The 27,950-nt window shown below is 43.9% G+C and overlaps 1 protein-coding gene and 1 long non-coding RNA gene across 11 annotated transcripts in view; one reads left to right on the top strand and one right to left on the bottom strand.

Moving 5' to 3' along the window:
* LOC103691527 (uncharacterized) overlaps positions 1-27,950 on the top strand; it is a 618,188-nt gene that overhangs the window by 361,193 nt on the left and 229,045 nt on the right. The gene's annotated exons all lie outside the window — the stretch shown is intronic.
* The window catches only part of LOC120100802 (uncharacterized), a 70,243-nt gene that overhangs the window by 16,786 nt on the left and 25,507 nt on the right, over positions 1-27,950 (bottom strand). For 2 of the 6 annotated variants that reach the window (XR_015671566.1, XR_015671562.1), the window contains 2 exons: positions 11,543-11,628; positions 3,582-3,675 (listed from right to left, as the gene is read on the bottom strand). This is a non-coding gene — a long non-coding RNA (uncharacterized LOC120100802). Of the gene's footprint in view, positions 1-3,526; positions 3,676-11,542; positions 11,629-27,950 lie in introns of those variants that run through there. The other 4 variants (XR_015671569.1, XR_015671568.1, XR_015671563.1 and 1 more) reach the window with 3 other exon arrangements.

Raw genomic sequence — 27,950 nt, forward strand, 5'->3', positions numbered from 1 at the left:
AGTGAACAATCCAGAGGGTTAAGGCACAGCCTAAAGATTGCATGACCAATTATTTAAAAACATGACATTGGGGTTGGGGATTTAGCTCAATGGTAGAGCGCTTGCCTAGGAAGCGCAAGGCCCTGGGTTCGGTCCCCAGCTCCGAAAAAAAGAAAAAGGAAAAAAAAATAAATAAAAAAAAAATAAAAACATGACATTAAACCTTATGTTTGAGGACTATAAAAATGCATGCACAAAGCTAAAGTATCAAGCTTCATTGATGGGGAGAGAATATTTGTAGGTCGCAGTAGACAAATGTTGTGTACATCACATAACTAACAAGTACAAACCACACAATAACAATAAGCAAAAGTAAAAAAAGAAATAAACAAGAACCAAATAATGGTTACTTAAGAAGTGAAAATGTGTTTAAAGAAGTAGATTTGGGTAGGTAGGAAGGTTAATATGATCTGGGAGGAGCTGAAGAAGAGGAAACCATGATCAGAAAATAGTGTATGAAAAAAATCTGAAGTTTAAAAAAAGAAAATGTAAAAATAAAATATGTAAACAAAAACAAAAAGAAGCAAACCTTGAAGGATAAAACTGTTTCCAGACACGGGATTTTTAACAATAAGTTAACACATTTTTGTTGGCAATTTTGTTCACATATATAAAGAATTCTGATTAGTATAACATTCCACCTTCTATCATGTCCCTCCCTCTCCAACCCTTCCACCCTCCCCTAACCCTTCCCCCCTTCCCTATGTCTTCCTCCCACCCCTGTCCCTTCCTCCCACCCCTGTCCCTTCCTCCCACCCCTGTCCCTCCTTCCCACCCCTGCTGTCCCTCCCTCCTTTCTCCTACATGCCCTTTGCCTCCATTCATTCTTTGTGTTTTCTTGTGTGACCACTGACTTTAAGCAGGACTGTTCTTGTGATCATTGGTTTGGAACTGTCCAATGGAGTGTGCTGTGCTTCTCGGTATGTACACAAATGAACACAACAGTCATGAGATCCTTTTGTGGTTTATATCCTGCTCAGGTCCAGAGTAGATAGAGATGTGAGGAAGGGAATTCTTAGGCCCTTCCAACCTGTGCCTCCATCTGTGCTGCCTATAGTGGGCCCTGCAGGCTGCCTCCTGGGCTCCCACCCCAGACCTTTACCTTTCTCAGGGTGCCCTCGCCTGAGGGGCCCACAGGTCTCCAGTAGGCCAGTGCATGCTCAGCTCTGGATCTCAGCCCCACGTCTTGCAGATAGTGACTGGACAGAATATCCAGGATGGACAAGAAGTATCCAGGAAACTTTTGCTGAAAGCTTTTTTTAAAGTTCTTCATTCTCATGGAAAATATAATAATCCCACCAAAGTTACTTTCTCAGAGCCAAGCTCTGTCTGAGAACCTTAAGAACGTGGTTCTCCACCTCTTGCACTTCTGAAACTCCTGCCTGGCTTCATAGCATCAGTATCATGTGGTACTCTGGGTACTGGGAGCCACTGACCACTGAGGAGACAAAACCATCTACAAATGAGTGAACTGAGAGTGATGGCACAGAGTGGACGGAGATGGACAGACAGACAGATGAACAGGACCAAACACTCAGGAGATGCTCCCCAGAAGGGATCATGGGAGCATGTCCATGTTGATGGGGAGGGAGAAAGCCATGTTGATACATAGAAGAAAAACAGCAGAGAAAGAGAGAAGATGGCACAAAGACCTGGCCAGGGTGTGCCTAGAACGTTCTAGTGTGGGCTGGTGAGATGGCTCAGTGGTTAAGAGCACTGACTGCTCTTCCTGAGGTCCTGAGTTCAAATCCCAGCAACCACATGGTGACTCACAACCATCCGAAGTGAGATCCGATGCCCCATTCTGGTGTGTCTGAAGACATCGACAGTGTACTCACATACATAAAATAAATAAATCTTTAAAAAAGAAAAGAAAAGAAAAGAAAAGAAAGTTCTAGTGTGAGAAGGAGCAGGGTAAAGCAAGAAACTTCCAAGTAGGGGTTCAGCTGGGAAAGATGATGGGAGCTTGGCTGTGTAAGACCTTTTGGCATGGTCAAGAGTGATGCTTTGTTCTGAAGGAAATAAAGAGTCACTGGAAAGATCAGGGAGGTGCCATGGTCCTGGTTTCATTAAATGACTCTAGCCAACACACTGTCTAGACTGTCCACGAGCAAGGGTAGCCTTCAGAGCAGGCTCCCACTAAGTTAGGAAGATAACCACTGAGCAAGAGTCAGGCTGACTAAAGTCAATCCCCTGGGCATGGTAGAGCTTACTTGTAATCTCAGCTCTTGGGAAGTAGATGTAAAAGGATTAGGAGTTCAAGGTCTTCTGTGGCCACGTAAAGAGTTAGAGGCCAGCCTGGGCTATATGAGACTCTGCCTCAACCAAGTAATTAAAATTTTGAAAAGAATAGCTCCAGTAACTACCTAGCAATGACAGCTGTGGTTACTGCCCTTTCATCATGACAATAAGGGACAGTGTTGCTGGTGATGGACAGGGAGGCTGAAGGAGCTAACAGAGACCTGAGGTGAGTCAGCTTGGACCCAGCACTTGGGAGACTGAGGCCGGGGGAATGATAGGATGGAAACACCCTAGACTACATAATCAGAACTTGTCAAAACCGAAAACCTAACAAAACGAAAGCAAAACAGTGTCTAATCTTCAGTCACCTCATATGTTCCCCTGAGCCTGTTTTTTCTCTCTCACACGGCAGAATTTGGGTTGAAGAGAGAAGCTTGTTTTGCTCTGATCTGTCTCTGCTCCTTCAAACGGCACCTAAAACCCAGCATTTAACCCACTAAGTGTCTTTTAAATGCATCGCTCTTGCTGATGAAAATATGAAGCTCCAGGGTTGGCAAGTCACCCCCTGACAGCTGAAGCTGTCCTTGCTACATTTGAACCTGACTCTTGCGCTCTCCAGGACTGGGACGTTCCAGGGGTGGATAACCTGGGCTCCAAAACACACTCAACTCTGAGCACAGCGTTAGAGAACCATGGTGATGATTGAGGGCTGGAGTGAGGAAGAAGACGGTGTGTTCCCTGCTTTTCTTTCTCCTAAATCATTGTTGACACTCTTCAGTCTGTTGAGAAACTTACATCTGGGTAGTTAAAGCGGTGATTCTATAATGAAAACCTTGAAGTCCTCTTAAACAATCCAAAAACTTAGTCATCCAGTGGACAATATGAACAACAATGAAACACTTGAGAATTGCCTCTGTGCCGACCTCCCTCCCACTGCAGGCTCTCTCACTGTGATTTTCAAGGACTCTCCCCATTGAAAACATGCCAATATGATTCCTTGAGGTAAAAAGTTAAGTATAACTGTAGCATTACTTTTAGAAATTTTCATGATGATAGAACTTTTTATACAATTAAAAATGACCTTGAATCTCCTAGTCCTGTGTTTCATACAAATTTGCTCGCATGAGACTGAAAGGTTATGACCTCTGGAGCACTTGTCCTCCGCTGTTTTGACTGTCACTACACTGTGGTGATGCTCTGTCTTTGCATAAAACTACTGTGACATCCATACACTCACTTCTTGTTTCATGTGAAAAAAATATAAATAAGTGGGAATTTTTGTCCAAAATAAGAGAACCAACCTAGACATGGTGGTCACCACTGTCATCCCTGTACTGTGGAGCCTGAGGAATCAGGGTCATATGTTGACACCAGCCTCGGTGACAAAGCAAGGTCCTGTTTCAAAAGAAACAACAGAGAAATAAGCAAAGGAGTAAGAAGAACACCAAAGTTACATATAGTGATTTTTATAGTATAGTACAGTATAGTATGATATAGTATAGGATATATATATGGTATGTATAGTGACATATACATACACAGTTATAGAGAGTGACTCAATTTTGTAAGTCCTACAAACTTTTCACTAACTGGAATCCTAGGGACTTTTACATGGCCAGCGATTATGGCCACCAACGCTCCGATCGGCTGCTGAGTGACTACTCCAGGATTCCTAGAAAGGATGTTCAGAAAGGTTTGCAATTGTTACTTGTTAGTATGAGCGTGTGCCCGTGGACCCACGAATGCTGCGACTTGTGCAGTTCAGAGGACAACTTGTGGGGGTCCTGGGATTGAGCTGATTCATCTGGCTTAAGTGGCAAGAGTTTCTTCTTTCTAACTCATATCACTCAAGCATGCCTGAGTCAGCGCAATGCAGACTTACAACAAGTCCGTGCAGGGGGAGAACGCATCACTCCGAAGCAAGCACTGTGCCACCTAGCTGTATCACCAGCTCTGAAATTGTGCTCCTCCTCCTTCTCCTCTTCCTCCCCTCCTCCTCCTCCTCCCCTCCTCCTCTTCCTTTTCTTTTTCATATTCTTATCATCTGATCTAGAAATCACACCTTTAGAACATTACTCTCGATAAATAACCAAAAAGAAGGTAAATGCTCATAACATGTTCATTACAATCGTGTGCATGTAACCGTAGAAACGGAAGAAACATAGCTATCCAGCAATGGAGGAATATTTAAACAGGAACCTCTCCACTTCGTATGAGACTGTGCAATCATTAAATAGTATAACACACCGTCAAAACATATCCCACTGAGAAGTTGAGTCCTCACCAACTCAGCTACTCTTATGTTCATGGCACACGCATGATGCCACCAGAGCTTACGGGCACACATGACAAGTTGCATAGACGTTTGGGTTCCTGAGTTAATTACTAGTCCCTACCTAAGTGAGCACTAGCTGTGTTTTGTCACCATTTCTACCAGGTACGTAAGGTGGAGGCATTTCTTCATGGATGTGGCGTTCTGCCACCCTATTCAAATCATGGGGGAAAGCCTTTCCGGGAAGTTTGAGGTATCCCCGTGTCTCAGTGCATCTCTCTGCTATGGAAACGTGTTTTTTTTTTCAGCTTTGCAGCCCTGAGATGCATCCCGTGTATGAATGGAAGTCTTTGTGTCACAAAAGTAACTCATCAGCCTCTAATGCGGTGAAGAAGAAATGTTCATCTTCTAGGGTGCACACATGTAAGCCACCTCTTTAAAAATCAGCCCCCTTCAACAGCACTGAGTGCGTTTCTGTGTGGGATGCATCAATGTCCATTAATTGCACGAAGAAGGAGAGCCGAGATTCCAATGGCAAAATCTGAAAAAGTAGATATACAAAGGAAAAAGGGAGCATCTGTTCAATCCGCGCGGCGTTAGAATTTAATTTTACCTCTGCACTGCTTTTGTGGGGTTGCAGCGCTGGAGCACAGCGCCGTAAGCATGGCCGTGCAGTGTCAGCAGGTGCATGCCACCAAATTACTGCTTTTCATTTGCATATTCATCTGCTAAGAAGCATGTCATTATCATATCAAAGGGATACTAAGCAACATCTAGCTTGGAGAGATGTGGCATAGCTTCAATAGGAGCAATTAATGCAAGATGAGGACTCTCTGTCGTGTCTCCCAGGGCTTGCTGTAATCGGGCTGATTATTGGAGACCAATAAGACCAGGGCCCAGTTGGCACCAAACAGGGGAAGAACTGGAAAGAGGCCGTTTGTCCTCTTCACTGTACACTTGACAGCAACAGGAAGCTCTGGTCACTCCAAAGAATGCTGTTCCTGTTACTCACGCTGCAACGATCTCCCATCTGTTTCTGTGGTTATAAAATGACCAAACTGCCTCTAAGTAGCTGTGTATTTAAAAAAAATATTAATCCAGGCTTCCAAGAACACATAAAGGAATAGGAAAGTGGTGTTAGAATCGAATTTGCGAAATGTTGGCACTTAGTAAATTCTATTAGCGTAAACTCCATCCTCCTCCTTCGTTGGAACACCTTATAGAAGCTGGGCTGTGTCAGACTCTGGGCATGCAGGTATGATGCCTTACCAGTCCCTGCTAACAGACAGATGCACAAAGATCTGTAAATCAGACTGAACGGATGGAACACTGACTTTTTAGTTGTTTGTGAGCTGAAGGAAACTCACCACATTTAAAACTGTCCTCTGGTTTCTCAAGGCTATCCGGTAGCATCCTTTCAGGAGCCAAAGTTTTCAGCTCTGTTCAGCTCATCTCCCCTTCCTCTTCCCGTGGTAATACAACAAGGTGCCACCTAGAACAAGTTCTTAAGGACTTGAATGAGAGAAATCTGAACAAATCTTCCGTTGCCCTGTTTGTCATAAGTTGTACTTTTAAAAAGCAGGAGCGTGTTTCCTTGGGCGTTTGAAATGAGGTGCTGTGTGTACATGCACTTCAGCTCCTTTAAGCCAGCAGATATGTGTGATCATTGATGGGCCAAATGCTTGTCTAGTACTGAGGAGGTTACTGTGAACAAACGACCCCCAGAGTTCATGACCACAAACGGGCCAGTGTGTAGGTAGTGTCCCCAGGCACATTCTGCCGGGTAGGAAGTGCAGGGAGGATGGTTATGTGAGCAGCTCACAATCCCCCATGACTCCAGGAGCCGATGTCCTCTTCTGACTTGGTGGCCACCAGTCATACACAAGCAGGCAAACTCAGAAAATAAAAATGCATAACTCTTAAAAGCAAACAAATGATCAAAAAGCCAAAATAAAAACAACAACGACAAAAAGACTTGTAAATCTTCAGTAAACTTGAAACCAAAACTTCAAGTAAGAGAGTATTTTAAATCAATGTGTAACCTTCCCAACACCTTCCCGGACCAATCAAGGCAGGCTAGCCCAGTTGCCAGCACTACCGCCAATCAATCACCTCACAACCTCAGGAGGACATTTTCAAAGGCGAGTGGTACAGAACACGGCAGATGTGGAAACGAGATGCAAAGGAGCTTATGTCTCCAGTGACCCAGTTGGGAAGTGGCTGGCTCTGATAGAACCTTAGGATTTTCCGTTTTCAAATAAGCATTTTGCTCAGTCACTGCTACCCAACAGCCAGTGGCCCACCCCAGTTGCCCTTTGCTACTGAACCTGACTATCAGAAGTTGGGTGGTTGTAATTTGTCATTCTGAGCCCAAAATCAATTTCCCCTCTGCTTCTCCATCACACTCGATGCTGAGTTGAGGGTTAGATAAAATTTATCATGGCGAAGGGTCAGGAATTTACACAAATGCCACAACTGTTATTTCTTTGCTTACGTTTTACCAAGCAGACTGATTTTTCTTCTAACACCCACAGACACAGACAAAACATACAGATGGTTATCTTTGCTTTTAAAGAAGCTGTCCTTGTGAGGTTTTGTTGCTGTGTGAGTTTCTATGGAATGATAACATATTGACTTCTACTCATTCCAAAGCGTATACATCAACACTACCAGAGTCCAGTGGCGTTGGGATATTTGGGAGACTGAGAAAACAGTAGCCATGTAGAAGAACTAACATGTTATAGCATGATTCAAAAAGCCAGAGACAATTTTTTATGTCCACCAAGAAGAGAAAAGCCATGAGTGCTAATCCCTGTATATAACTCGATAAGGAAAAAGAATTCATCGGGCATCAGAGTTACAGGGCGAGGGATCGTGGCAACAGCAATCATTCTTATCTAACTGATGAAATGGTTTTAGATATGCTGGTTAGCACGTGTGGCCCCCCCTTTAGTATCAGTGCTCTACGGTGCTTCATTAAATTGTTGGGGAAATCCAGTGTAATTTTCTGTGCAACAATTCGACTGTGGAGGGGACAAGAGAGGAGCATGTGAGCTGAAGGACTCATTATTGAGTCATAGCAAAATGTTCCATAATTTTTGCTTGAAAATAAACAACTGTGCATCACAGATGAGTATTTGTTTTCAGAGGGCTCTTTCTGTTAGAAAAGCGTGTCAGTTCCTTCCTCGTTGTTTCCACCCAGTGCACTGATAAGAAGTCTACATAAAAGCGGGTTTGATGGCAGAGGCACTGCTGCCTAAAATGAGAGCATTTGCTTCACACACAACTTTCCTCAACGCATCCAAACACCACAAAGACTGGTGATGAAGCTTCAGATGGCCCGCCTCTCTGTGTGAGCTGAGCAGGAGAGGGGATGCTTCAAACCCTATGTCATCGTCCATTTGGAAGCTGAGGATGTGCTTGGCTTTGCCAGAATCAAGGTCACGGTGTACAGAGTTACAATTTCATTTCAATGACAAATATTTATTAAGAAAGACTTTGAGAATAAGAGTTCAGTGTGAGAAATATGAGTGTGATATAAGGACTGGTTCCTGGGCTGGGGAGACAGCTTAGTGGGTAAAGGGCTTGCTTTGTAAGCTTAAAGGACTGAGTTTGGATCCCCAGTGTGCTGGTGGCCATCTTGTGACCCTGCACTGGAGAGATGGGGACAGAGATGGCCAGAGTTCACAGCCTACCTAACAGATGGGCTTGGTGAGAGATCCTGCCTCAGAAATAAGGCAGAGAGTGACTTGGGGATAGCCTGATGTCTACTTCTGACAGTCCTGGAAACACACACACACACACACACACACACACACACACACACACACACACACACAAACACATACCCACACCACATATACAAATGAATGCCAGACAGAATGTGTGTGTGTGTGTGTGTGTGTGTGTGTGTGTATACACATAAACATGTCCACATACCACACACACACCACTACACCACATGTACTGGATAGTTTGCTTTTTTCCCCCTTACAAGCTAAAGTCATCTGAGAAGAGGGAACCTCAATTATGAAAATGCCTGCATAGCATCAGGTTGTCCATAAGCCTGTAGGGCATTTTCTTCCGTAGCAATTGATAGTGAGGGCCCAGCTCACGGTGGGTGGTGCCATCTCTAGGCTGGTGGTCCTGGGTTCTATAACAAAGCAGGCTGAGCAAGCCATGATGAACAAGCCAGTAAGCAGCACCCTTCCATGGCTTCTGCATCAGCTCCTGCCTCCAGGTTCCTGTCCTGTTTGAATTCCTTGTCCTGGCTTCCTTCAGTGATGGGACTAGTGTGTGGAAGTATAAGACAGATAAACACTTTCCTCCCCAACTTTCTTTTTGGTTGTGGTGTTTCATCACAGCAATAGAAACCCTAACTAAGGCAATACACATATGCACACATATACCACATATATACATTATACATATAGGTACACATGCACCACAATACCACATACATATACAAACACACACACATACCGCTTACATACACACGTGCAATTGTCTTGTGGCTTCTCTTTCTGTGAAGGGACACTACAACCACAGCAACTCATGAAGGGAAGCATTTAATCGGGGCTGCCTTACAGTTCAGAGATTGAGTTCATTGTCATCATGATGGGAAACACAGCAGCATGCAGGCAGGCATGGTGCCAGAGAGGTAACTGAGAGTTCTATATCTAGATTGGCAGGCAGAAGAAAGAGAGAGTGACACTGGGCCTAGTTTGAGCTTCAGAAACCCTAAAGCCTGCTCCCTGAGTCACAGTTCTTCCAACAAGGCAGCACCTACTCTAACAAGGCCGCAGTGCCACTCCATATAAGACTATGGAAGCCATTTTCACTTAAACCACCACAACAGTGCATACAGCACATACATATAAAATGTGTATACACACACTAATACACACACATACACACATACACATGCTCATATACATACACTCATACACACACACACTCATTCACACACACATACTCATATACATACACTCATACACACACATACACACACTCATTCACACACACATATACATACTCATATACATACACTCATACACACACACATTCATTCACACTCACATACTCATATACATACACTCATTCACACACACATAAACATACACATACTCATATACATACACTCATACACACACACACTCATTCACACACACATAAACATACACATACTCATATACATACACTCATACACACATACACACACTCATTCACACACACATATACATACTCATATACATACACTCATACACACACTCATTCACACACACATTCACACACTCATATACACACACTCATACACATGCACACACACTCATACACACACATACATACACTCATACACACACACACACACACACACACACACACACACACACACACACACACTGGTTTCTGACCTGAAGATTTTATAGAGTTTTGTCAGAAACACAGAAATATGGAGACTCCATTCATAAATCCAAACTGGAATGCCTAACCTTTAGGTCATACATAGCACCAAACAAAACTGTAAACTTAAAACATTCTGAAATGATTTTGTGGTTGCTGCAACTTTTAAAATTTAGTATATGAAGTTGCATAAAGCCATTTTCATGCAAGTATATTATGAACTCTGAGCATACTTACCCTGTATTTGACTGTTTTGGAATTTGACCAGGTCAATTTTGAAGGTAAATTTTGTATTTGACAGTGCCCTGTCATCTGTCACAATGGCAACACATTGAGCATACCTGCATCTGTATGAAAGCTGAGGAGAAAGTGCCAGGAACTTAGGAAAGCTCCTGGGGTTGCACAGATTCACCTTGTCCAGCTTTCCTATGGGCAGTGAGGGAAGAGAAGGATTTGAGGACTTGTGAATGATGATAGTTTGGGGACCTGGTTGGCCAGCGCATGACTTCTGTTGGGTAAAGTACATAAGCATGAGGACCTGAGTCTGGGTCCCTGTCACTCCCTGTATGCCTGAAACCCTAGTACTGAAGGGACTGAGGGAAAAGAAACTGGCTGATCACTGGCCAGATGCTTTAGCCAATCAGTGAACTGCAGCCTCAGTGAGAGGCCCTGTCTCAACTAGAAGTCACCTGGGACTGGCACAAGATGGCTAAGTAAGGGAAGGTGCTTTCCCCTAAGCCTGGTAACCTGAGTGTGATCACTAGAACCCAGGGGTAGAAAGAGAGAAACGATACCCTTAAGTTGTCCTCCAGCCTCCTCACGTACACTGTGGCACTTGCCTGGCATCTCTCACACAGAACAATACGTAGAATTTTAAGTTAAAATTGAAAGTGGATAGATGTTGATGTTGACCTCTGTCTGCACATGTGTATACACAGGTTAGTGCACCACATACAAACATACAGAAATACATATACACAGAGATACACACACATGCGCGCACACACGAAGAGGATACCCATGCATCACTCCCTCCAGGGCCCAGGGGACATCATGGAAGATGAGACAGAAGGACTGGAAGAGTTGGATGATGGGGAGGGAACTATGTGCTGCTGTCTTCCAGGAATGGCGTGCCTATTAGACTCTTGAACTCTCAGCCATTGTGATTACCCTCAGAAAATGGGGCCTGTCAACATTCTGTCGTAAGTGGAGAGGGGTTCACAAGGTAGGAGGTGCTGAGAGACAGACATTTTCTTCAGTGGTGTAGGCACTGGTAAGTTGCTCACGCTCATGCAAATATTATCCATGTTTCTGAAAGTAAAGAGGCTCCCTGGCTGCTGAGTGTTTCTTTGCTCACCGTCCTCCTCCAGGCAGTCAACACCCACTCCTCAATGTTCTACCTTCCTATGCCTGTGTATTTTATAGAAGTTTTAAGCCTAAAGGTCTCTGGTTTAGTCATATGCTGGCAGCCAGCCTCCCCTCCTACATGACAGGAAGGTGTGTACTTCGCTTCTGTCTACCGGCAAAGCTTAGCACAGACCTTGGCGTCTAGTAGGCATGCAGTGAGTAGTCTTGAATAATACCGACCGTGGCTTCACTGATGTCCTCCAGTTGTGTGCCAGCCTCTGTTCCAGCACCCGCACTTAATAGCTTGTTTAATCTTCGCCACAGTCCTGTAACGTGGATGGTGTGATTAGTGTCTCCTTTTTCGCAGATAATAAAACAGAGGCACAAAGAATCAAAATAACCAATCAGAATATTAGCAGCAATTAGATGGCAGAAAGTGTGGCAAACGCTGAGTCTGCTTTTAACATGTTGCTTCTGCAAATGGAGTCCCTGATGAAGTGATAAGGATCAAGAATTGTTCAGGGGAAAAAAAAAGGCTACAGTGGAATGTTAAATAGAAAACCAAGAGTGTGCTCGATGGAAGCATGCTAAGCGCAGGGGGAATATTCAGTAGCGCCATTTGATGGGGAAGTGTTTGCCTGGCATACAAACGGCTATGGCTCCCACCATAGAGAGGACCCTGCCTCCACCATAAACAGCATTTATGTTTTTCTACCTTTGAGTCACATTGTTGAGATTTTCCTTTTTACATTTTCATGTCTCTAAAATTTTAAGGATATATATGTACACATATGTTAAATTTTAACATCTTTTCCTGGAAATGGATATGACAAAAACAGAACAAAACAGAACAGCTTTCAGAAACTAGCCAGACGTGGTAGTACACACCTGTGATCCTAGCACTTGGGAAGCAGAAGCAGGAGGATTTCTGTGAGTTCCTAGCCAGCCTGGTCAACCCCAGGACAGCCAAGTGTACAAAGAGACCCAGTTTCAAAGAAGAAGGAGGAGAAGGAAGGAAAAGGAAGGAAGGGAGGGGAAAGAGAGGAGAGAGAGAGAGAGAGAGAGAGAGAGAGAGAGAGAGAGAGAGAGAGAGAGAGAGGAAGAAATATCAAATCTTGATGACTGTTTTAAATACTATCTGAACCTCACAGATCACAAATACACTGGGAAAGATAATTCTTTCTCTGGAGCTGAGAGGTCTGAAGAAATTCTGAAGATGTGGACCAGGAAGCACAAGAGACATCTTTGCACACTCATTTTCTCTTGGTCCTTTAACCTAATGGTTCAGGAATTTCCCTCCACATTGAAGTCTAGCTCTTTAGTGTCTGGCTTTCTTCCTCCACCCAGATCACTTGGGCCGAATGATTCATTTTGGCTGATCAACTGAACTTGATTTTGATGAGACCAAAGTATTCCCTAAGCCAGATACCTTCCCACTCTGTCTCTGAGGTCGTGATTGTATTGATGGATGGATCACTATGAGAGCAAGCAGCTTCTTAGCACAGGGTTTTTAAACCTAAAATACTAAGTCTTTCAACTATGAACTGACTTTTTTAACTGTACTATACTTTTTCATTAAGTTAACTATAAGAATAATTTGGCCTGGAAAAATGGCTCTGTAGTTCAGAGTACACATGAGACCCCAGTTTTGTTTCCTGCACTCACTTAACATCACTCACAACTGCCTGAATCTCCAGCTCCAAGGAGTGTAACTCTCTCTTCTGATCTCTGCAGGCATTGCATACATGGGATATTACACACACACACACACACACACACACACACACACACACCACACACACCACACACACCACACACACACACCACACACACACCACACCACACACACCACACACACACACCACATCACACACACCACACACACACACCACACCACACACACCACACACACACCACACCACACACACACACCACACCACACACACCACACACACACCACACCACACACACACACCACACCACACACACACCACACCACACACACACACCACACACACACCACACACACCACATACACATATACACCACACACACACACACACCACACCACACACACACACCACACACACACCACACACACCACATACACATATACACCACACACACACACACCACACACACACCACACCACACACACACACCACACCGCACACACACCACACCACACACACCACACACATACCACCACACCACACACACACCACACCACACACCACACACACCACACACACACACCACACACAAACCACACCACACACACACACACACACACACACACACCACACCACATACACCACACATACACACCACACACACACCACACACACACCACACACAACAACACACACACAAACCACACACGCACACACAGACATACACACACCACATCACACACCCCCCACACACAGATATGTCTTTTAATTTTTTTAATTTTGCATGACAATTCTCTTTGTAGCAAGCCCATTTACTTTCCAAAGCACTTGATTTTTACTTCATTGCATATAATTTTAAATTTTACATACAGTTTTAAATTTATTTTAGAGTTGCTTTTGCTGGTATGTGAACAAACAATTGACTTCTTTATGTTGACTTTATAGCTAGCATTCCTTGAATTTTTACTTATTAATTCCAAGAGTTTATCCATATAGTATTTATATTTTAGGTATATACAATGCCATCTGTGCATAATAAAAAATTTACTTTTTGTTGTCCTATCACACTGCCTAAGAGCCCTAATACAAATTAAAATAATATTAATGAAGGGAATAAAAATTTCATCCCAAATTTCAACAGCCAGTCTTTTAATACTCCAGTGTGAGTCATCATGCTCAGTGTCTGTGGATGTCTTTCTCAGCTGCTTGGTCTGCTGGAGCCATCAAGACCAAAAGCCAAAAACTACATAGAAAGTGGGCTCTTTCCGAGTTCTGACATGGTCAGGACCTGGTGAGGGATCTCCTCCTGTTGTGTAGACAGTCGCCTCCTTGCCATGTCTCCCTGTAACTTTTTGATCTTCTCCTTTTCTCTTAACCCCTAAGCTTTAAGTGCTGAAGCTGTAGCATTGGGACTGCGCCCCACACCTCTGCACTCGGTTGGTTGTGGTTTTCTGTAGTGGTCTCTGTTGCAAAGAGAGATTTCCTTGGGTGGTGGGGAGGGCGGTGAAGAGTACACCTACCTATGGGTATAATAACAAATGTTTAGAAATTGTTGTCAGGGATTATGCTGGTTTAGTTAAGTTGTGGTTGCAGGCTCTCTTCCAAGGTCTGTGACTTCACTAGCTCTAGGTAGTTGGCCAAGTTTCCAATACCAGGTATGGTTTCCCTCTTATTGAGGAAGTCTTAAGTTCCATTAGAGAGCTGTTTTTACTGCCAAGGTGTGTGTGCCACTGCACACCCAGAGGTAAACAACCTAACATTTCAAAAATTAGATCTGAGGAGGCAGCTTAATGAGAAAGCACTTCCCTAGCATAGGAGAGGCTGTGGTTTTGATCTCCAGCAACACACAAACACACATATTCACCGATACCCACACATACACATGTGCATGAACACACAAGCACACACATGTGCACATATGTACACACATGGACGCAAGCAAGTGTGCATGCACAATGATAAAATGTGACATGTTTCTGTGGTTAAGTGAGAAGGCAATGAAAAATACTTTGGAAAAAGTATTTGGCAAGCTTTCAAATACAACACCAAATACTTTAGGGCATATGCCACCTATAAATATCAAAATATTTTGAAACTAGAATTTCTGAAAAATCCATGTGCTAGCCAATCAAGAAAGAATAACGGTACGGATCCAGTCCAATTTTATTGGAAATTTATATGAAGCAGAAGTTTTGCAAAAACCTGCAAGTTACTAGATTGCTACATAAAGCAATACAAAGTCCTAACAAATTAATAACCACTTAAATTTTTCCTGTTTTTATTCCAAGCCAGAACAAGAAAAGGGGAAGAAAAAAGAAGAAAGGAATTTACCTCATAGGGGAACAGAGAAAGAGGCAAAGCAAGGGGAGGGAAGGAGACCGTGCATAGGCTACTGCTGCTGAATCTCTTCTAGATCATCTGTGTTCCACAGAAGCTGTAGAACATTGCACAGCTGAGGGGAGTTCCTAAGAGCAAGGTCATTGTAATGGAGGGCAGGCTTTCCCAGGGCCTTCTGGACAAGACAGTGGTTTTTAATGGGAGAGAGGAAGGAGGGTTGACTGGGGTGTAAATAGCTCAGTGCTAAGCCAAGGCTGTCTGTGACTACAGGTCTTCCCACAAGAGCAACTGCTATAGCTCCAGGAACTCCCCTCTTATTGGGGTAGTAGGAAGCAGAACACGGAACACCTCAAAGTCACTGAAGCCGAGCTGTGCTCAGTCCATAGATATCCACTGAGCAACCCAAAATTGAGACAAGAAACCCTGGAGCCAAGAAGAGATGTTGACAATGTTAGCCCCGGAGATGCCTGTGCATCTTTCTGTGCTGCAGGAGTTTTCACAGTTGCTAAGATGTGGGCCTAGCCTAGGCGAGCATCAGCAGAACTGCCCAAGGTTGCAAACAAACACACACACACACACACACACACACACACACACACACACACACACATACACACACACCACAGAGACAGAGAGACAGAGACAGCAACAGGGACGGAGGCAGAGGGTGGACTTGATTCAACCACAAGGAATATTCCTATACCAGCCACAGAAAAAAAGGTATGAAACAGTAGATCTTCTTGTTTCATGAAATAAACAGATACAGACAGATAAGCATCATGTTTTTTCTCAAATGCTAGACTAAAGTGTAAGTTTACATATGACGTGACTAGAAAGTGAACTATGGGGAGAAGAAAAAGTGGGGGACAAAAGAAGAAGATGGGGTAATAAAAATAAATCCTGTGTGTTTTCTCTCCTTACAGAAGCAGGATAGGGAGAGTAGAGAGGAATAAGAGGGGAGAAGGTAGTGACCATAGCAAAGCAAAATATTTTACATATATATATATATATATATATATATCACATTATCTTGTATGCTAAGAAAACAAAATAACAGAAATGCTCATTACCAGATTGTTCATATTTTCAAGGAATTGAAGAAATTCAATGGCAGTGAATATGACCTATTTTTTAATGTAAAATATGAAATTAAGGTGATTTCAACCTATATGTGTCAATGTAAACACACCTAAAATACAGATTCAAATGAAAATACAGAAGCATTTGTCCTGGCTCCCTTTATGTTACTGTAATAAACACCAGGAAAAACAACCAGGAAGGAAAGATTTATTTGTCAAAGTCTGTTATTGAGAGAAGTCAGGGCAGGAACTCAAGGCAAAAGCTTGAAGCAGAAACCATGGAGGGATGCTACTTACTGGTTTACTCTTCGGTCTGCTCATGGATTGATGCTCTGCTAACTTTCTTATATAGCCTAGGCCTACCTGCCTAGGGATTACACCACCCACAGTGGGCTTGGCCTTTTCTCATCAACCATCAATCAAAACAGCCATTCACAGACAGGGCCACGGGCCATTTTGAGCTAGGCAATCCTTTAGTTGACACCCCAACTTCCTGGATAACTCTAGGTCATGTCTAGTTCTCTCTCTCAATCTCTATCTCTCTCTCTCTCTCTCACACACACACACACACACCACACACACACACACACACACACACACACACACACACACACACACACACAAAACTAACCAGGACAGAGAGTTGTGGAGTGTTGCCCAAGCTGTAATGACATATATATTATTGGAAATAATTTTCCATACAAGGTATTTTGATAGCAGTTTCTACTCTCCCAACTCCTCCTAGACCCTTCTCATCTCCCAACCACTCAACTCCATGTCCTCTCTCTCTCTCTCTCTCTCTCTCTCTCTCTCTCTCTCTCTCTCTCTCTCCTCTCTCTCTTTAAAAACAAACAGGCAAACAAAGAAAACAAACAAACCAGAATTTTTTACAAAAAGAAAAAAAAGCACAAGAAATTCACATGTACATATACACAAAACCCAAAAAACATAAAACCAGAATTGGTACCATACAAGCCAGACGAGTAAATACCCAAACAAAGTGATCAGACAAAAACATCTACAGAAAGTCCACTCAGTTTGTTTTGCACTGGTCATCTATTGCTAGGCACAGGGCCTACCCTTAAGAATAGTTAATATGATCAGTGAGAGTCGGTTAGCAAAAACTATTTTTTCCCTTGTAAGCAATTATCAATTGGGGATAGCCTCTTGATTAGAGATGGGAGTTCATGTCCACTTATCCATCTCAGCACTGGGATCCTGTCTGGCTTAAACTTGTTCAGAACCAGTGCATCCTGCCACAGTCTCTGTGGGGTCATATGTGAGTTAGTCGTGTCCTGTCTAAAAATATGTTCTCCTTAGTAACATCCTTCCTGTCTGGCTCTTACAATCTTACTGACTTTTTATATCTTCCTAAGCCTTGAGTTGAGTTTGATGAAGACATCCCATTTAGTATGGACCATCCCCAAATCCCAGCAAGTAGGTTGAGGTTATATATATATATATATATATATATATGTGTGTGTGTGTGTGTGTGTGTGTGTGTGTGTGTGTGTGTGTGTGGGTGGGTGGGTGGGTGGGTGTGTATTTGGAGAGAGAGATATGGGAGGAGAAGAAAAAAACCACTAGGAGGACCCTAGGGCTATGCCAAGACTTTGGGTCTCCAGGGTATGGAGTCGAGGTAGGAAGAGGGACACCTGCAAGTAGGTTACCACAGAGCCTAAGAGTAAGATGTTGAGCTCATGATGGCAGACAGGAATGACAGTGTGGTCTGCCTACCTGAGTTCCAGCTCCATGTGGCCATGGACAAAGGAATGGGAATGGGCTGGAAGAGAGTCTGAGGGTATTCACAGGATGGCTGTATGACTTTTAAAACACTTGACACTATACATGTTATACCTAGTCACATACTAGATCCAGTCCTTTGATTACCTTTGAGAAGATACATAGTAATAGAATTTACAAGACGCACACAGGAGGTCAATGAGATAAATTGATTCATTGATTTTTAAAGGATTATGTGCATGACAAGTATAGCATTAACAGTGCACCAGGATGTCTGGGATGTAGCTCTCTGTAAGGTAAACTGTGGGAGGTCATACTGCCCCTCCAGAGAGGAAGCACTACCCCTGCAGCTTGGCGGCTGGAACCCTGACTACAGGTAGTAAGGGAATGAAGAAAGGCCAGACATAGAGACACACATATGAGGAAGCTGGAAACAGGTTGTGGGGCATGCGCTTCGAGGGAACTGAACCAATGCCACCATGACCCTGAACCCTCCTCATATTTATTATGTACAGGGAGGGATGGAGGTGTTCGATAGTCATGATATGAGATATCTGTAGGCAAGCAGTGTTGGTCTGCAAACACCTGGGCGGAGGAAGAAGCTAGAGTTGCTAGAGTTTTACACATTGATCCATCATCCATAAACACTTGTACTTGGACCAGAGGAAAAGAAGCTTTGCCTTTCTGAGCCGGGTCCAAATTTTGATAGTTTCTCATGGGTTCAAGGTCTTGGGGTTTTCAACAAGGCTGTGTCCATATCAATACTACATATCTATTCAGGATTAGATTCACTAAGGGTGCTTCCTCTCCCTACCCTCCAAAAATCTGTAGTGTGTGTGTGTGTGTGTGTGTGTGTGTGTGTGTGTGTGTGTGTGTGTGTGTGTGTGTGAAAGAGAGAGAGAGAGAGAGAGAGAGAGAGAGGCTGAGAGAGTATGTGAATGTATATGTGAGAGAGATAGAATGCGAGTGTGTGTGTGTGTGTGTGTGTGTGTGTGTGTGCGAGAGAGAGAGAGACAGAGACAGAGACAGAGAGGCAGAAAAAGAAAGAATATGTGAGTATACGTGTGTGAGAGAGATAGAATGTGAATGTATGTGTGTGAGTGTGTATATGTGTGTGAGAGAGACAAAGAGACAGAGAGACAGAAAAAGAGAGTCTGTGAGTGTATGTGTGAGAGAAAGAGAGAGAGAGATAGAGACAGAGAGATAGAGACAGAGAGACAGAGACAGAGAGAGGCAGAAAAAGAGGATATGTGAGTATGTGTGAGAGAGATAGAATGTGTGTGTGTGTGTGTGTGTGTGTGTGTGGTATGCATGTGTAGGCACCCATATCTGTGCATGGAAAGACCAAAGGGAACATCAGTGGCCCTGGTGCACATTAAAACTGAGTGCCCATTGTGATTCCATGTTTGAGCTTTGGTTTTCCAGCAGTACCATCCTTTGTAGATGGCCCGTTGACACAAGAAGCTGAGACAAGAAGACAGCAAGTTCAAGGCCTACCTAGACACAGAGCCAGATCCAGGCCTCCTAGGGCAACTTAGTAAGAAACTATCTTAGAGTAAAAAATCTGAAAGGGGCTGGAGATGTTGCTTCATGAAAGGATGCTTGGCACGCATGTGTGCATCCCTGGGTTCGATCTCTGGCACCAACAGAAATGAAGAAAGAGGCGTTGGCAATAGAAAGCAGGAGAGGAAAACTGGTGAGACCCAAATGTCCAATCCTACCAATTTTCCTGATTCTACACACAAGCTCAATCACTTGTAACACCCTTTAATTATCCACTAAAATAGTCGTTTTCAAGTTCAAAGCATGTAAAACCGACTAGGGCCTGTGTTTGGGCCAGTGATTGTCAGGAGCCTTCTGGAGGGGCACCCAGAGCTGTGCAGCTAATGCTTCTTCTGCATGCCTCTGTAATCTGGATGCATGAACTCAAGTTCTGTGAGCACCGCTTGTCCATTAGGCATGCGTGACTCTCTAGTGGTCATGAGTTCATAACCGCTGTCTCTAAGGGGTCATGTGCTGGGCTCACGAGCTGGCGCTATATTTCAGCATATCCACAAACACAGGAGCTCCAGCACAGTCCGAATTTGTAAAATTGTAAGGAAGGCTCGCCAGTGACTCGCTCGTGAGAAGAAAGTCACACCGTGATGAAGCATTTGGAACATTGTCTGTCTCCCTGTCTTGCTCTTCAGAGTCTCTGTTTTCGTTGTCCTCAAATATATTCCTCTTTCATTCAATGAAGGGTTTTGGTTTTGTCTTGTGCCAGTTACTGAGTCGTTAAGTAAACCTCCTAGGAAAGTGACATGAGGACTACTGCAATGGCTCCTCTGGTAGAGCATTTGCCTGGTATTCAGGAGACCCTGCATCAGATACCCAGTATGTTAGTGCATGGCTGTAATCCTAGCACTCTGGAGGTAGAGACAGACCAGAGGTGGATGGGAAGTTTATAGCCAGCCTGGGCTACATGAGTTCCTATCCAAAAAAAAACAAAAAACAAAAAACACAAAACAAAAAAAAAACAGTAAAGACCAATTAAGTTTTGGGATTTGTATTTCCTTGTAATGGTATGCCCCACACCCTTGTCCTTGAGTACAGGCTAAGTTCAAGGTCAACCTGGGCTATGTGAGACGTGCTGTGTTGGATCCAAACACTATAGCAGCCTGGCTGGGTGTAATTAGACATGGAGCAGAAGAGAGAACTGTCTTCCTGAGCCAATCACTCTACAAGAGCAATTTAGGACTCTGCCCTACAGATCTGAATCTGTCGTTTAATGAAAGGAACATAAAAGAGATTAACCTTTCTGCTCAGTAACTGCAGGCCACTTGGTATTAGTTGCCACATATAGCCGGCATGGAGCAGAGATAATGAAAACCACCCCCAAGGGTATGTCCTTTTTTTTTTTTTTTTTTTTTTTTTGAGAAGACTGATTAAATTAAGAACCCATTAAATAATCTTTTACTGCCCCTAGGATCTCATGGAGAATCCACAGACAGTGAAAATCATGGAGAATGTCCTTTTTGGTTCTATAGTAACTTGAATGGGGAGAGATAGAGAGGAAAGGGGGGGTGGGGAATCCCAGCATCCCAGCAATCTTCTGTATGGAGCAAAATGTCTAACATAAAAATGGCCCATATCTTCTGAAGCTTTTGAATAAAATATTTTAGAGAATGCTCATTCCTGATATGCTCATCTCCTGAAGGAAATTATTTTATATTTTGGAACTTTGAAGAATTAAAAGGTTTGTTTGTTGTTGTTTTTTTTTTTTTTTTTTTTTGGTTACTAATAGTTGAATTTTAAAGAGCTAAGGATTCAATTATACTAAATAGCCCCTATGTTTAGAATTGCCAATATCTGCCAGCTACTTCGGGTTAGCCAGGAATTATTCTGTTTTCCTTCCCAAACTGTGCTTTTCTCAAGTCAGTAACACACAAATGAGGTTAATAACCTTGTCCCGCTGAAGTCAGTGGAAGGTTTTCTTGTCAAGTGCCACAACACATTGTGTCATTAGGCAGCTCGGGAGACGCCCACCTCCTGGCCCATTCGCCCCATCAGCCAATTTCAGAAGCCTTCCGGAGCCTATGTGCTAGGAATGGGATCCTGAAACTAGATTCTCTAGGCTGTCCCCTCCAACACTCATCCTTTCCTTCTCTCTCTTGCTGGCTATGTTGTGAGCCTAGAAGGATAAAATGGAACTGATCTGTCTTCAGCCTTGGTATTCCCCTGAAGCCCGGGAATGTGGTCTCCTCAGTTCCAGTAGCTGCCAAGAACAGGATCGAGTCCCTGCTCCTACCTAAAGTCCCTGTCAGAAGCTTTAAGAGGAGAGAGAAAAAATGGCTCTCTTCCTCTTGGCAATTCCTCTCCCATATGCGCTGTATCTTGACCCACTTAGGCACTCTTGCTATATCAGTCCTTTGGACTCAGGGGAGATCAATGAGGGGATCTCCCATTTCTCTGCAAGGAAACAAATGGCTTCTTAACGCTGGCTGGCACCGCCATGGTCCAGCCTGGGGAATACGTACACATCTGGTAAAGCAAAACTCTGGGAAGACCCAGAGAGCGTCTTTCCCAATGACCAAGTAAGCAAGGATTCTTTATTCCTTTTTCCCCTCTTATTTGCATATGGACACTCACATTTTTGTTTGGGGGCATGTCAAGTAGCAGATTAAAAGGCAGTTTCCACACAAAAGCTGCAGAGAAACATGATGTTATTCTCTGGCAGCCGTTTGATTGTTCTTCACGGTGGAGGCAGCCACACGCAGCCACACACACACAGCTCCACCTTCCCTCACGGAGCCCCCTGCTCACTGTTCTTATCTGTAACTGGGACGATGCACCGCTCTCTCTTTTCTCTTTCTTGGGGGTTTGTGCCGTTTCTTGATGTTTGTGACAGGCCACGATAGGGGGAAAGCTTTTATCACCGTGGGGCTTGGAGGCCTCCGTAAATTGAAAATTGCAAATGAACTCCACCGGGCTTGGATTCATCAGCTATTATGTCAGATGACCTTTGCCAGCCGCTGATAAAAATGAGAGAATGTTAGCTCTGATCCAATTTTCAGCACTAACCATTCCTTTTCAAATCCATTCACAGTCAGGCAGCAGACGCACGGCAAGTGCAAATGATAGGGTTTCCAGAGACGCCATTGTGTTGCAGATTAAGAGTTTTCTGCCCCTATTTCGAGAGGTCGGCCCCCAGGCCCCTGTCTGTATCTACCTATTGTCCAATCAGTTTCAATATCTGCTTCAGAGGACATGTTAGCCATCCTTACAGATAAGTGCTTACAGGAGAGAATGTTGGACTTAATAGTTTTGCCTGGAAAGCACCAAGGGTCACAGTGTAGCAATATTGACTGGCACATGTTACTTTAATCTGACATTCGGAAGAATGGAACACGAGAGAAATTCTTTTAGAGTGGCCGATCGCTAGGTGATGTTTTGTTACCAGCTCTGGTTTTATAAAATTTATTTTTGCACAACGATTTATATTCATGAGTGAGAAATTCTAAATGTCTACCATAGTCAAGGTAAGAGAGGCTAGCCTCGTCTAACGGTGTAGAGAGCCAAAATTATGAAATAGGGGAGATAACCTGAGTGCAGGCTGCTCTTACAATCTGGTTAAAGATATTTACCCTCGGGAGTATTTTAAACTGAAGTAAATAATTGCCCTCAATAAGTAGAGGAAATTAATCATGCTTGTGACTTTGGTGAGACGACAGGAAGCAGAGAAATAATACCAGGTGGTCCACCCATGTCCGTGAAACACAGGAGCCCTCTGGAAATAAGACGGCCAAAATTAATTGTTTCTGCTTTCATCTGATTGTATTCAGATGGGGAAAACCCTCTCCTATGAAGATTCATGAGCTCACTGAAGAGTCAGTCCCAAACAAAAGCTAAGTCAAGACCTAAGGGACTAGACCCTGTCTCCCTAAAAGTATTCTCAAAATAAATAAATAAATAAATAAATAAATAAATAAATAAATAAATAAATAAATAAATAAATAAATAAATCGAATACACTGAACCATATAAAACCTATATTCTTTTGTTTTGCTCCCCCCCTTTTTTTTTGCTCCAGCCATTTTATTGGTTAGCATTACACAGAAATAGCCGTTGTGTGTTTGTGTGCTTAGTGGTGCTGCGGCACTGAGAGAACCAGTTCTCACCAGCCTCTAAGAGGGAAGAATCCAACTCCCCAAGTCGCCTTCAACCAAACAAAATATGAAGGAGGCGTGTGCACGGTATGCGTGTGCGTGTGCGTGCCCGTGTGCCCAAGCACACCTGTGCTCTTGAGATATTACACATCCCACTGCCTAACAGTGGAGTTCAAATAATCCCAGATGCACATTCAGTCAGTCTTGGTAGAATAATGTAGGCTAATTGCAAACAGTGATTGAGTCCAAGATGATCAGAAGTAGCACCTAGACCATGACATCTCAACCAAAGAGCTGAATTTGATTTACCCAAAAGAGGCAATTCTGGATGTCCTTAACCAGAGGTGCCCATTCTAGATCCCCTTTCATGTAGGTAAACCCGATGTGTGACTTCCTACCCCTAGTAGACCTCTCTGCCCATCTGAAGCCCACGGTCAGTAAAAACATTGCTTCAGCCCCAGCTGTATGAGTGAAACCTCTCCAGTGACATCATAGACAATGGCTTTTACCAACACACTGAAGATTGCCTCAGTCTAACAGCTGCATGGCTTTGCACGGTCATCTGTATTGGAGCGAGGACTTAGTTCTGGGATACACATTCTTCAGACACACCTCTTCCCTTAAGGCCCTGCATGGCTGCCACGATTCTTCATGGCAAAGACATCAGCAATTTAATTAGGAGCCTGGTCTTTGGCTCTCCAACTGTGTGGGACCTAAGTCATTCATCTTGTACCCAGTCAGCTCACAGGTCCTTGTGAGAAGAAACAGCAGAACCCACTGTCAGTTGTGCCCTGGGGCCTGGCTTTCCGCCACCTCGATCTGCATGCTCAGACTGAAGAGGAAATCAGACTGACCCGCTAAGTCTTACGTCTTCATTACTGACTGTAGCATGAACTCACTGTGACAACCAGGCCACAACTGCCTGAGAGACATCGATCCTTCTGTGGGCATGGAGGCCCAATCTGGATATGAAGAGGAAGCTCATGGATACACTGTTATTTCTAGAATTTTGTCCAGGGGCTCAAACAACTCTGAATAATTCTACCCCTTTCCCCCTGACCTTTCTCTGCCTCTTCCTCTGCAGCGCCTCTGTTACCAAGCATTACAGAATTTTCGGTTAGGATGGGAGCGGTCTATTTTGTCCCAGCCACTAAGGAATTGAACTTTTTATTCAATTTTAACTAATTTAAACTTAAATAAGGAGTGGCTACCTACTGGGTGAGGCAGCAACTAAGATTTTCTTCTTCCTGCAATATTGTCAACGTCTTTTTACCTGCTGTGGGAGACCCTATTTTTAAGTACTACCTGTATGGATGTGTGTGTGTGTGTGTGTGTGTGTGTGTGTGTGTGTGTGTGTGTGTTCACAAATATGAATGTAGACATATGTGAGGCAATCAGAGGACATTCTCAAGTTGGTCCTCAGGTTGGACCGGGATTAGGGTTAGGATGTCTCTTGTTGATCTGGAAATGGGCAAAGTTTACCACAGTTGTCAGTCAGCAAACTTTGATTTTTCAAGGCTACCACTGAGACTCTCAGAGGTTCTAGGGATTTGAACTCAGGTGCTCAAGCTTGGGAGGCGAGTGTTATATTCTCTGAGCTATGTCTCTACCCTCCGTTTAGCAGTGCCTCTTCTGATATCATACTCAGCCTTGTGTGAGTGTCTCCTCTGCTTCTCTAGAGCCTGCCTTGGGGTGGGACCTGTGCCTACCCAGGGATAGACTGTGTCTGTTGGAGGAGTCAAAATGAGGGGCAGAGCTTTTGGGAAAAGATATCCACGGTGCTTGTTCTGCTGTACATCATGAGGAGCCCTGATGTTGCACACCTTCTCCTAAACATAAATTTAGAGAGGCTGGAGAGATGGCGCAGTGGTTAAGGCCACTGACTGCTCTTGCAGAGGTCCTGAATTCCTACCAACCATATGATGGCTCACAACCATCTGAAATGGGATCCGATGCCCTCTTCTGTTATGTCTGAAGACAGCAACAATGCTCACATACATAAAAACAAATAAATCTTTTTTTAAAAAACTGAATTTAGAAAAATCCCCCTCCTGACCTGCAAGGATACTAAAGGTGAAAATGTAAGAACATGACTATATTTTCTCCTTCTCGAAGGGAGGGAATTTGGGGACACATATTTCTCATCTGTCCAGAAAAGAGCATAGGTCTATACCTGAAGGGAGAACCCAGTGAACTTAACAATTAGTCAACAAAACTGAGAATGATTAAGCAATGGTGACACAGCACTCCAGAGGTGGAGGCAGGAGACAAGAAGTTCAAGACCAAGGCCATCCTCAATGAAAAAGTAATTTTCAGGCTAGCAGGCTAGTCTGTATAGGTGAGAGTTTATCTAAGGGGTGGGGTGGGGTGGGGAGTAGTCAGAGAGAGAGAATCCAACTTCCAGGGTATGTGACTACTGTGATTTAGCACTCAGCACTCCCCTCCTGGGGTCTCGGCCATCTTCACTCCTGATGGCCGATGTTGCTTCTCCTTTTATTTCCGAAGTTCCCAAGACCAAGTCAGGTAACCTTGCACAGACTCTCGGAGAGCTGAGAAACATGAAATCTCCTGAAAGAAGGATATGACTGAAACTAATGCAGAGCGGCATAAGAACAGACTCCATAAAGCAAACCACGGCCGCAGAGAGATTGCCAAACCTGGAAATGATTGACCTGGTTTGATTAATATTTAGCCAGTACAGAGCTCAAAGTGGCCGGTAGTGACTCTGTGTGTTTAAAGAGGCTAGTCACTTCCCAGCGCAGGGGAAATCTAACCCAGTTCTTGGCTGCTAAAGGTGGAAGGCAGCACAAGAGACCACCAACCTTCCCAGGACAACCCTGGCTACTCCACACAGGGCTCAGAAGCCATGATCTTTACCTTATAGGACATCTTTGCCCTGCGACCACAAATTGTAAAATCATTTTGGCTTGTGACTAAAACCAGAGACATTTTCTCTCCGTTTCTCTTTTGGCCATAGGTTAAAACCACACTGTTTGAACATTTGTCCTTTTTTTTTTTTTTTTTTCTTCTCCAGAGTACCCAGGCTTTACCATGTCAATGGAATAGACTGCTAAATTAAGTTGTTTTGTTTTGTTTTCCTCTGCTGGTAGGACTCCCTAGATGAAGGGAAGCTTCTACTAAGGAATGTTAAATCTTCTCCCAGAAGCTGCTAGAGCCCTGGCGTTTGATGAGTCCTCAGTCTCAGATGCTGTTTTCACAGCCATAAGAACACTGTGGCTGTGGGGTTGGGGATTTAGCTCAGTGGTAGAGCGCTTGCCTAGCAAGCGCAAGGCCCTGGGTTCGGTCCCCAGCTCCGAAAAAAAAAAAAAAAAGAACACTGTGGCTCTTCCAGTGCCGTGTTCCTTTAGCCTATGCTACTCCATCCTTGCCCTTACGCAGGTATGACTGCATTTGTCTTCAGCCCTGAGCAGCAAGTATTGATTATCTATTGCTCATTCCTTTAAATCCGATTCATTCCTTAGGAAGGATTTCAGGCTGATCCCTAGAGACTGACAGGATGTCAGCATAAGCCATGCTAATCACCCCTGGCTCCCTGGCAGCGACCCCCTGCAGCTCTTGGGCTCTGGCCCAGCCACCAGCTGCCTCCTGCAGGCCCAGCTCCCTACGCGCAGAGCTGCTGCTTGGATCGCTGATTGCTGGCCCCAAAGATACTTCCTTCCAGCACCCAGATCCACCCCCAACCAGATTTCCTATATGACAACGGTCTGCTCCACGGAACGTATGACCAAATTCTCTTTTGTCAGCTCTCTTAGGAAAAGAGAAAGCACGTGGCCACATCACATTTCACCTTCACTCGCTGCTCAGAAAAACATAATTCATAGCATACAATTCATGGAAATGATGATGGGATTATGACTTTCTTATGGGAAATATTTATCCAAAAGTTTCACAGCGTTCTCCTCAATGTTGATACCAAAGTACTGAACAGAGCATGGGGGTTTTGGGGGAGGATTGGTTTGGTTTTGTATTGATGTTTTGCTTTTTTGTAACAATTTCCTTTAGTACAGGCAGTCTCCTTGCTCTCGCCTGTAAATAATACAACACTATTTATGTCCAGTCATAGCGGGAACTAAGAAATGCCTGGGCTGTCAATCATGGCCAGAGTACCTCCCAATGCACATACTTGCCTTGGAGGCCAGGTTGCTTAAAG

The sequence above is a fragment of the Rattus norvegicus genome, chromosome 2 (assembly GCF_021556685.1).
Source record: "Rattus norvegicus strain SHRSP/BbbUtx chromosome 2, alternate assembly SHRSP_T2T, whole genome shotgun sequence".
In the NCBI taxonomy this organism is placed as follows: domain Eukaryota; kingdom Metazoa; phylum Chordata; class Mammalia; order Rodentia; family Muridae; genus Rattus; species Rattus norvegicus.